The 12,167-nt window shown below is 46.3% G+C and overlaps 1 long non-coding RNA gene across 1 annotated transcript; it reads left to right on the forward strand.

Moving 5' to 3' along the window:
- Nucleotides 1–372: 372 nt before the first annotated feature.
- On the forward strand, nt 373–6,978 carry LOC131499226 (uncharacterized). The gene is made up of 3 exons (XR_009255764.1): nt 373–485; nt 6,525–6,635; nt 6,712–6,978. It is a non-coding gene; the product is annotated as an uncharacterized LOC131499226 (long non-coding RNA).
- Nucleotides 6,979–12,167: the final 5,189 nt, after the last annotated feature.

The raw sequence follows: 12,167 nt of genomic DNA on the forward strand, positions 1-12,167 counted from the left end.
TCAAAGTAGCTGTCCATGGCTGTCCAAAAGAACAGAAGAATAAGCTTTTTGGAAGTTTTGTGTTTTTTTCAGACTTAAACGTAGTATTTTATTTTAGCTCGCGTGCGCCCGTGTGTGTTTGTGTGTGTGTGTGCATGAGTGTGTGCGTTAGGACAGCAAGGGCTGTGGGAGGGATACAATTAGTGGCTTCTGTACATCTGGGCTGTGTTGATGGGTCCTATGAACTATGTGATTTATAACATACATGCCTTTCATTTTTGTATAAACATGTAGAATGTTTAGCCAAATGGTTGAACCGTTTGGGACAATTGCTTGCAACATTCCAAGTTCTTTTTGCTTTGTTAACTTTTTTCTGAGTTACTGAAAGTTCTAATTCACTCATGAATGGGTGAGATTCAGGGGAGGAGGAATCCAACACAGGAGGGAGCGTATTTGTGTTTCAGAATTTGCCAAGGGTACCACCGGACGAGCCCGGCTAGGCTTTTGTGAGTGTTATGTGAGGGGAGGCTGATAAAAATTATTAGTATTACTTATAATCCATGAGACGTGGTAAAATTACTGTCTTAAAGGAGGTTTATTAAGAGAGTCCGTTTTATAGACGATGTTTCCCACTGAGTCAGATCATCATCCACTGGGCCTGCGAGTGAGTAGGGTCGGCTAAGTGAGAAAGCTCTTTAGAAAATTGTGTGTGTGTGTGTGTGTGTGTGATACTGCTCTAGGAGGTGGTAAAACAACACCCAAGGAGGGACCCTCAGGATGGAGTATTTCCTTGCTGACTCATCTGAGGAGGAAGTGCGTTAGGTTCTTACTGCTTTCCAAGTGGTTGTTTTCTTTGATTTGCAAAGCCGCGGAGACATAGAATTTAATATTCGTTCCATCAGTAAGTTCTCATCCAAGTTCCCCCCAATAAATGAATGAATAAGTAAATAAATCAGTAACTGAGGTCACAATTTCTTAATTAAGTCCTACAGGAGACGGCTAGGAAGTATTGTACCTAAATTCTATTTCTAATCTACATTTGGAGTGGCTCCGCGCTGTTTCAGCCGCACGGAGCCTGTCCCTTTCTAAAGCAAGCATGAGCTCCTCTGCCTTTTAATTCTAAGCTTCCCTCCCAGCCATCCAGGCACAAAGTTGCCAGCGTTGTTTGTAGCGTGGCAGGAAATCGGTGACGAACTCTGAGAAATTAAAGGAGCCGGGATTTCAGAGTAAAAAGTATAATGGAAGCCACTCTTTGGCAGAAACTGTTCCCAACACACGGGCAGCAATCACGGGCCAACAATAATATAATTTGCATTTACCCCCTTTACCTGCAAGAAAAGTTAACTTTGTTTCCTCCCATTAATTACACTGACAAAGTATCCTGTTACGAATTCTGAATAGTTTGACTGAAAAAGATCCCCTTTTCCTAAATCCAACTGTAGCCAGCAGTTTTGGTCTGACTTTTGGGGGTGAGGCAGTCCAGTTAAGCGTCTAGGCAGGGCACAGGTCATCTGCGACACAGGCGGCCCCCGCCCCGTTTTAAGCTGTTTTCCTTAATTACCACGAGACGAGAGGGGCTCTCCCTCTGCCGGCAAAGTCTCGGTACCTGCTGGCTCGCTCCTTCCTTTCTTTCCCAGGAGGGCCCATCCTCTTTCTTCTCAAATCCTATTTAATTTTTGCATTTCCTGATTTTTATCTTGGGAAAACAAAAGCCAGCTGCAGTCACTTAAGGAAACAGCTGAAGGGTGCTGGCAGGTAGAGGTCTTGCAGGTTTCCAGTCTCAAATGGTGAGAACCCAAATGCGGCGTGTCAGGTTGCAGTCACTTCGGCACTTCTCAGCTCCCTTTCTTCTTCCTGCACACGCGCGCGCGCGCGCACACGCATACACACACACACGCACACACACGTGCACACGCACGTCCCTTTTTGCTCGCCTCCTGCCCAGGGTCCCCCTCACTTTCTACAGCTGTATTTCTAATCAGCAGAAGATACATCTTGCTTGGAGCCAACACGCCTTTTCTCCGCGCATTCTTAACCTCCTATCTTATGCATGGATCACTGGTTAGCTTAGAAATGCACAGACACAAAGGAGAAGCTGACATTCGATGGTTGACGGCCATAATGGCTGTTTATAAACCTAATCCATCACGTTTAGTGGACACCTCCATTTTTGTCCCTCTGAAAAGGTATAAATAATAAAATGGGATAGCTCCAGCTCGGAGGTGCCTTGGTAAATATTTTAACTATTTACAAGATCGCACCAATCACAAAAGAAGCATCTGTACCATCCACAGAAGGGCCCCTAGCCATTAAAGAAGACCCAGATGGTTGCTACCGTTCGACCAACAATAACATCTCTTGATGGGAGAGCTTTTGTGGCGTGGTTTACATTTTTTTTTTTTTTTTTTTTTTTTTTTTTTTTTTTTTACAAACCACATTGTGAATTTTCATATCACATCCTGAACTTGTCTTCCTTTTTCTCTGCCGGCCCCCAGCAACCTTTCTAAAGAAAATCTCCCTAAATAGCCTCCCCCTACGAAAAGAATGAGGCCTTGAAGGATCATGGCAAATGGATGTTTCAAAGCCCAATTCAGAGGCAAGTCTGTACAATTATAAACTGGGCCTTCTCCAAGTCCAAATATTGACATGGGCCCACTCATTCTGTGGGTAAACACCCCAGTTGAGCCCCGAATGCACCTTGCCATCTAAGACTGAGTGTACAACTCTGGCTCGTTCGGTTTCAATTTACCCTTTCCTGCCAGGCTTAGAGAAGAGTGCAGTGGGGCCCAAGGAACTCCAAGGGTGACCTTTGGAGTTAAAGGTATTTCTTCTTTTTGGACCCTGTGCCTGACTCTGGGGGGCAGGCCGGCAGCGAGGATAGCGTGTGGCTCTTGACATCTTTGGGCAAGTCAGATCGCTTTTTTGTTCTGAGTATGGAGCAAACGGAGAGAATTTGCAGCCCGTAGCTGCTTAGTAACTGCTGGGAACTTAGGTTGTTTCTAAAGCACCAGGAAACCCAGCTTTTTAGTGACACGGAGATGGCAAACAGAGAGCAGGAGAGCGGCGCCCGAGTCCCGGAGCAGATCTGATTCTGAGTCTCAGCTCGGGGGGCCCCACGGCAAACGACTTCTCCACGCCGAGCTTCGGTTTCCAGGCTGTATCACCCGGGCACCAGCAGCACAAACCCCTGAGGGTGCCTGTGTGAATTACCCAAGATGATATATTTAAAGCAGGGAACTAAGCGCTCCATAAAGGTTGCTATAATTAATACTGACAAACCCATCACGGAGCGATCAAATCTTTTGAAACTAGAAGATGAGGCAGGCAGCAATTCCAAGCTTTCTGCAAACAGCATGGGTATTTGAAGTTTCCTTCCGGGGGGTGGGGGCGGGGCTGGGGGTGGGGGACAGAAACCCCAAACCATGTGACCACCACTCTCCAGGTCTAAACGTTCATTTCTTTTCCAAAGGCTCTATTTAATTTCGGAGCTCCCACTTTCCAAATTTGGTCAATAAAATTAACAGCCTCCTTTTGAGTGGAACATCACACCTCCAAATGAGCTCAAGCTGGCGCAGGGATTGTCCTGCGGAATGTGAGATTTACATTTTACAGCTCCTCGCCAAGTAATGAATGAATCAGAGCTCGTAAACAAACGATCCTCGCTTCCCTTGTTCCGTGGACCCCGACGTGGGGTGTGTGCTGCAAAGAAAAATATTTATCCTGTTTGTGTGGCGCTGGGTCCCTGAATGGCCCACCAATAAAACAACATCATAAAGGGCATTTCACAGCTGAGCTCGCAATTTAATAAACAGATGCAAACAGAAGGGCTTGGAGGTCAACAATTAAAAATAAACCAGCCCGACGTTCTCCTTGGAATTCCCCTTCTCTATAAAGTAGAGAGGACCAGGCCCCCACAGCTGTGGCAGGGCTGGGGGAGGGGTGGGAAAGGAGCTCAGGAGGGCTGTACCTGTTCTCGGTGATTATTGCCACAACTCTCTCTCTAGCAAGAAAGGGCAACTTCCAGAGCAGATGAAATGCAACTCATGAGCCCAAAGAGGCCAGAAAACGGTACAGTGACCTTGGCTGGCTGCAAAGGCGGCCTGTCGATTTCTCTAGTTTCTGTGCCCAAGACCCTACGTGTTGGAGCAAAAGATCTGAAACGGTGGGGAAGCAAAGACCGGCTTCTGTGTGGTTGGTTTCGGAATGGGTTTTCCACTTAAATCCGAAAGTGTGTCTATGTGTGTGTGTGTGATGTCTGAGAAGGAACGAAGGCACTGAGCAAAGGTCTGGAAAGTTGGTCACAGGCACCATTCTGTACCCACTCTGCCCCCTACCCTCTCTCAGCGCTGCTCAGATCAAGGCTGCCCACCACGCAGGCACACGTGTCAGCGCCATCTTGCCCACCACGCGGGCACACGTGTCAGCGCCATCTTGCCCACCACGCGGGCACATCTGTCAGCGCCATCTTGCCCACCACGCGGGCACATCTGTCAGCGCCATCTTGCCCACCACGCGGGCACACGTGTCAGCGCCATCTTGCCCACCACGCGGGCACATCTGTCAGCGCCATCTTGCCCACCACGCGGACACATCTGTCAGCGCCATCTTGCCCACCACGGGGGCACATCTGTCAGCGCCATCTTGCCCACCACGCGGACACAAGTGTCAGCGCCATCTTGCCCACCACGCGGACTCATCTGTCAGCGCCATCTTGCCCACCACGCGGGCACACGTGTCAACGCCATCTTGCCCACCACGCGGGCACATCTGTCAGCGCCATCTTGCCCACCACGCGGACACAAGTGTCAGCGCCATCTTGCCCACCACGCGGACACATCTGTCAGCGCCATTTTGCCCACCACGTGGACACATTTGTCAGTGCCATCTTGTCCCACTTTGCCTGTCACTTCAGGCTCAAATACCATCTCTCCCTGCCTCACTTTCTCTTAAGTTAAAGGCGGGTGGTGGTGGCGGGGGGGGGGGGATTGGTAAGAATAGTACCTGGTTGCTGACTGAAAGTGTTGGCTGAGGATTGGTGAGGTCGTTGGTGTAAAGCTCTTAAGGCCGTGTTTGCAAACAGCAAGGCCTCAAAAGTCCTAGTTCTTTCTAATAGTATCTGTGCGGTCTCAGGGGCTCACGCTTTCTTCTGGCCCAGATAATTCCACCGTGGCAGGTCTCACTCACTTAACTTGAGAATGTGCTGGAGGCCTGCAAGCCCCCCATTCTGACGCGCTCACCCTCACAAAGTCCCAAGTGCCTACCCAGCGAATGCGGACAGCCTCCCCACATTCCTCTGCTGATAAGAGGGGAAATGAAGGATGGGTCTAAAGATAACCATTTGCTCTGGGGGACAGACCTCCCATGAGGACCCATCTGGCGGTCAGGCAGGAGCACTATGTCAAGTGCTCCGCCCGCCCCCCCCGAGAGTCTTCGGTGGAATTATGGACCAAGAAGTTCGTTTTCTTCACACGTGAAGAGTAGCGACGGTGAGCTTGAGAAATCATTCAAGCACCCCGTATTCAGGTGGGCTTCCCAAATGTACCAGGGGCTCCCACGCTGTCTGGTGGCTCATCTTGGGCTGTGTTCTGGGTTCTTGGGGCTCCTCCCTTTGAATCATGTAGACTTGAGTGTAAGTCCCTCCTCTGCCTTTTTGTGTTTTTCTTCTTCAAGCAACGAGAACACGCGAGAAACACCTCCAGGGAACAGGATGGAGTCTTCCTCTCCTTTTTCTGGTGTCGAAGACATATTTTCCTTCTCTGCAACTATTTATTTAGTATGAAGGAAAAACCCTCTCCTGTGCACTGTCTCATCTACTCCCCAGGACAGGCCTGAGTGGGGACTGTTGTTCCCTTGATGTCACCGAAGAGACAATGGAGGTTGTGACGCGTAGATCATCCCATCACTGAAAAGAAGCAAAAGTGGACGGTTTTCATCCGTAATTCGTAGTTTTTCATTTTGAGCTAGGACTGAACTTTAAAAAAGCCAACTACAAGGAAATAAAAACAGTCATACAGAAAAAAAAAAATTTTAACTATAAATGCACAGTTGAAAATATCATCACAAAGCAGCTGCCTGCGTAAGTACAGTCCAGGTCAAGAGAGAGAAATCTGCATCCCTCTTTTGTTCCTTTCTGACCAGGACACCTAGAAGAGACTAGCCACCATTCTGACTTTTCTGATCACCATTTTCTTCTTTTGTTTTATGTTTTTGCCACCTATGTGAGTATCTATAGACAATATAGTTGAATTTGCTTTTTTTAAAAATTTATTCATTTTTGAAAGAGAGAGAAAAAATGAGGAAGTGGGAGAGGGGCAGAGAGAGAGGGAGGCCCAGAACCCCAAGCAGGCTCCAGCCTCTGAGCTGTCAGCACCGAGCCCGACGCGGGGCTTGAACTCACGAACCATGAGATCGTGACCTGAGCCGAAGTTGGACCCTTAACCAACTGAGCCACCCAGGTGCCCCAAGCTTTCCTTCTTTTTGAACTTTACAAGATAGGTGCGTATTTTATTTATTCATTTGTGTTTTCTCCTTTTCTTTGGTACTAGGCTGGTAAGATTCATCCATATTGCTGAGTGAAGCCATGGCACCTTCCTCCTCTTTATTCCTACAGTATATTCCATTTGGGGGCTGTATCCTGATTTATTTGTCTGCACTAGGTTGGTTAACATCTGAGCTGTTTCCAGTTTGGGGTATGTATGGTAGACTGCAAATATTCTTTACATCTGTCCCTAGGCGTGCCCTCTGCCAGACTTTGGCTAATTAAAAGAGGTGAAGGTACGCCAGGGGCAAGCCAACGCTTCAAGAAGCCTTGCATGTTTCCGTCTGCTCTCCTGTACCTCTGTCATCACCGTGAGAAGGTCGTGGGCATGGTAGGCTGCTCGTGGAAAGAGCGTGATGAGAGATGTACCGAACAGAGTAAACTCAAAGAAGCATGAGCCCGACCAAGCTCAGCGAACTTGAGTGGATAAACAATAAATGCTTATTGTTGCATGATGCTGATATTTTTGTAGTTGTGTGTCATTCGGTGTCATTTAGCAACAGGTAAATGATACAAGCTTGTAAGCTTTGTGATAAATGTTCTTTTCTTTTTTAATGTTTATTTATTTTTAGAGAGACAGAGCATGAGCGGGGGAGGGGCAGAGAGAGAAGGCGACACAGAATCCGGAGCAGGCTCCAGGCTCCGAGCTGTCAGCACAGAGCCCGACAAGGGGTTCGAACCCACGAACTGGGAGATGGTGACCTGAGCCGGAGTCAGATGCTTCACAGACTGAGTCACCCAGGCGCCCCTGTGATAAATGTTCTTATCAAAATCAGTCATTTTAATTCAGATTTCTCAAACTCCAAAGCCCGAGTTCATTCCATTTTACTGGACCTCAGTCTTTTTTTCTTTTCCTTTTTCTTTTGTATTTTCCCAGTAACATCAATGAAAAATGTCATCGAGAACTAAACATCAGTCTCCTAGCTTAAGGGTCAAGATGCAAAAATGTGTGGTTGCAACCACATGGATGGAGGTAGAGAGTATTATGCTGAATGAAAGAAGTCAATCAGAAAAAGACAAATACCATATGATTTCGCTCATATGTGGAATTTAAGAAACAAAACAAGCAAGCAAAGGGAAAAACGATATGAGAGAGTGAGAGAGACAAATCAAGAAACTGACTTTTAGGGGAGTCTGGGTGGCTCGGTCATTTAAGCATCCAACTTCGGGTCAGGTCATGATCTCACGGTTTGCGGGTTCGAGCCCCGCCTTGGGCTCTGTGCTGACAGCTCGGAGCCTGGAGCCTGCCTCAGATTCTGTGTCTCCCTCTCTCTCTCTGTCTCTCCCCTCTTGTGCTCTCCCTCTCTCTCTCAGAAAGAAAGAAAGAAAGAGAAGAAACAGAATTTTAACTGTAGAGAACAGATGGTTACCAGACGGGAGGTGGGTGGGAGATGGGTGAAAAAGGTGGCAGGGATTAAGGAGGGCACTTGTCCTGGTGACCACTGGGTGATGAAACTTGTGAATTACTATACTGCACACCTGCAACTAATTTCACACTCTATGTTAACTAACTGCAATTAAAATAAAAGCTTAAAACCATCCATGGCTGTATGAGCTTTCTACATATCTCTTTTGTCTTTATTCTAACCTATTTATTTCACGTGAGAAACTTCAGCTCTTCGAATCCCTTCTTGCCCACGACATCCTTTTTCCTTGCTCTCCTTTTTGAATCCTCTAGTGGAAATTACAGAAGGGTCAGACAGTAAAGGTATCCAGAGATCCAGATCAATATTTATTCTGGATCAGCGCGAATCCAGGGGTCTGAAACTGATGGCCCTTGGGACAAATTGGGTCCACAGATGTGTTTCGTTTAGCCTATAGAATGTTTTTTTTTTTTTTATAAGAAAGCGTCATTTTATTTTATTTTTTTTAACATTTATTTATTTTTGAGACAGAGAGAGAGAGAGAGAGAGAGAGAGAGAGAGAGAGAGAGCATGAACGGGGGAGGGTCAGAAAGAGAAGGAGACATAGAATCTGAAACAGGCTCCAGGCTCCGAGCTGTCAGCACAGAGCCCGACGCGGGGCTCGAACCCACGGACCACGAGATCGTGACGTGAGCTGAAGTCAGACGCTTAACCGACTGAGCCACCCAGGCGCCCCAAGCCTATAGAATGTTTTAAAAATTTGAGCCAACGTGAGGGGGAAAAAAACCCCACAGGATGTTATGCAAAAGTCTAGATTTTAAGCTTTTCTAGATTAATATTAGTAATATTTTGAGAATATTTACTAACACTGGGCCTGCAGCCCTGCACGTGAAACAGGAATGAAGTTGGGGTGTTTGTCTCCTTCTGAGGGATACATGTCTCTAATTTGCCACAGTCCTTACTATTCCTTATTGCCCCCCAACTCTGAGACTGAGTGTTGGGTGCCATCGTAAGAGCCATTATGATACGGTTTTCTAATGATGGAGGAATCTTTTTCTGAACCCGTGTCTAACAAAAGGGGAACAATAAAAGACACTGAGAGTTCTAATTTATTTTTCTGGCCATTAAGCCTCTTTGAATTTAAAATTTGTTTAAATGTTTAGTTATTTTTGAAAGAGAGAGAGACAGAGTGTGAGCAGGGGAGGGGTCGAAGAGAGGGAGACACAGAATCTGAAGCAGGCTCCAGGCTCTGTGCTGGACGCGGGGCTCAAACCCTCGAGCTGAGAGATCATGACCTGAGCCAAAGTCAGATGCCCAGTCGACTGAGCCATCCAGGTGCCCCCATTAAGGCTCTCTGAAAAGTCCCTCCCCAGTGGCCAATGTGCTATTAGATCTTGTCACTCAGTTCCCAGCGCTGAGACCTTCAAAGACTCCCCTTTATTGACTGAATAAAGTCCAGAGCCCCTAACCTGACATTCAATTCCTTCATAGTTTCAATCCCACCTTCCTTTATAGCCATGTCTCCTAACCTACGTGCTGTGACCCGTAGGCAGTAGAAACCCTGTTCATATATAAACTTCTGGATCTTCTGGATCCCCCTGTTGATTTCATATCCTCTTATTTGGTCCCTGCTTTTTCCTCCTCCTGAATGTCCATCTTTCTTGAATGCCATTTATTTCCCGTCCGTTCTGTTAAAATGCAGCCCCGTCGCTAAGGATTAAACTCTAAGTATGCCTTCCTTTCTGATGCCTTCTCGGGGCTCCACTGTCAGTATTCATGTCTGCATTTAAACACAATAAGAGTACAAAGAATGTTGAATGAATGTTAGAACCAGTGGCTTAGAGAACGAGGCCTTTCTGCTCACCATCTTTTTTTCCTCCTGGGAACCTCACTGCACTATTTTACCCCTTCAGCCATAGTTGGTTGTTTGGGATAGGACATCAGAGGCAACCTAGTCAATTATAGTTCTAATCTCCCGCTAGAGCTGGGTAGCTCCCAGATTGGGCACGTGGTCAGGGCTAAGCCAATCAGAATCCTTCCCTGGGACATTTTAGTCTATCGCTAAGCAAGATCAGCAATCTCTCCTCAGCGGTGAAAGCTGTAAGCTACAAAGCTGGAGGTCTTGGTGGCCATGCTTCTTGCCATGCCAAAGAAGTCAGGCTACAGGTGATGAAAATTAAAAGAACAGGAAAAGAGAAGCTCAAACATAAAACAGAGAGTGATTCTGAATAGCATTCAAATCACTATTTGTTGTTTTCATTGTTCCTAAATTTAGGTCCCAAGGCCCCAATTCACCACTGCATGGAACTGGTGACTGTGGGCCTTCCAAAAACCCATATCTGAATGTTAAACATAAACCTGAATACATAGAGTGGTTTAGAAATTATTTAGTGGAAAATAGGACATTCTAAAAAAGTGGCATAAGGTTCAATTGAAGGCCATGGAAATTTTTATTTCAAGCTGTTGGAAATGGATATTAAAACTAAATGAAATAATTTTACTGGGGGGGAAAAAAAACCTTCCCCGAGCTTGGATGGCCAAACTTTCCTGGAATCCATGAGCCAGTATATCCCCTTTTGTGACTAACCTAGTCTGAATCGCATTTCTGTCACTTCCAAAGCAGTCCCGATGGATATAAGCAGAGTGTGGACACAGATATAAAGAGAACACATTGTGTATTTATTTAATCCTACAGATTCATGATGCTTGAAAGTTGAAAAATGAATAAGACACTTGTCAGTGAACTCACAAATAATTATGATTTCTTATTCACCTCTGTGTACTCAGCACCTGGCCCCATGGCTGGCACAAAGTAAGATTTCATAAATGTTTGTTAAATAAATAGATGTAAGACTCAGGATTATGGAATGTTAGCAAGGTGTAAGAGCAAAGAGAAGGAAACTAAAACTTCTATGGGGATGGGGAGTTGTAGATGGTGTAGGCAAGGTTTCCAAAAGTGCATGCATTTGAGCTGAGTCCTGAAGGATGTGTAGCTGCTTAGCAAGCAGAAAGGGAAGGCAAAGTAGGAGTCTAGATGGAGGCGGCTGCATACGCCAAGGTGGAGGCATAAAATTCTAGAAACCCAAACAGCTCTATGAGGCTGGATTATGGCATTAGAGGAGGCTGGGAGAAGAGGCTGGTGAGGGAGGCTGGGCCGAGTAATGCAAATAGAGAAGATTAAATATTTACATAAGCTCATTAGTGACACTGTGGGCATGTGACAGGTATGATGTAGTTGAAACCTCCAAGGTTTAAGTACCCTGAGTGCAACTGTATCTTTTTGAAATTGATTACGTGACATTAATAGGCTCTTTCTCAGCTTCGCTGGTGATCATATTCATGATTTACTTTCATCTCTCATCCCTGGAGCCAGGAACAGTGTATCCTGACCCCCATCCTTCCTCTCACATCTTTCTCAGGAACTAAATATTAGAGGCTAGAGCTTTCCTCTGTGTGTGTGTGTGTGTGTGTGTGTGTGTGTGTGTGTGTGTTTTGTCCTCTATAAAGGTAAGCAATTTTGCTTCCAAATAATTAACAGACAAATTCTTATCATTATGAGGAACAGTAAAAAAGGGATGGGGGAGAAGGATGCTGTATCACAAAGCTATTTTCTTGATCCTTTGCAACACCACTAACTGTGATCCAACAAGAACTTGTTGGTGCCCTATAATCTCTAAGATCTCAAAGTACTCCAGGACAGAATGCCTTCCCCTATAGACCTTACAGCCCTGTTAAGGGGGCAAGATCGACCTCACTAACTTTGACAATATCACTTGCTTTTATAAGACATGTGTCCAATGATTAGAGCACAGAGTGCTTTTGTCTACGTTCTTACATGTGACCTTATCTGTGCAGTGGACGGTATTCCTGATTGTCCTATATTAGGTAGTGGCTAGGGGCCACTGGAGAAAGGCAACACTGGGTTCAAACCCTGAATTGATTTTTATTAACTATGAACCAGTCAGGAGAGGGTAAGTTTTGCTGCACTAACGAAGAAAACCAGGATCCCCGTGATTGAACTCAGCAGGTTTATTTCTCACCTGCGCCTGTATTCACTGAAGGGTGACTGGAGGCCCTGTGCCTCCCATTCATGCTCCAGAACTCAGCACCAGAGGGCAGCTGTCTCCCCACGTGTTGCTTTAACAGATGGAAAGAGAGCCTTGGAGGGTCTCAGCCAGCGATGAAATGCCTTAGCTCAGAGGTGGCACGCTCCCCACAATTCACTGGCCAGAACTGGGCTTGTGTCCCCACCCATCTACTATCAGCCGGGCCACTTTCTAAAGGCA

Source organism: Neofelis nebulosa, chromosome 17, assembly GCF_028018385.1.
Source record: "Neofelis nebulosa isolate mNeoNeb1 chromosome 17, mNeoNeb1.pri, whole genome shotgun sequence".
NCBI classification, from domain to species: domain Eukaryota; kingdom Metazoa; phylum Chordata; class Mammalia; order Carnivora; family Felidae; genus Neofelis; species Neofelis nebulosa.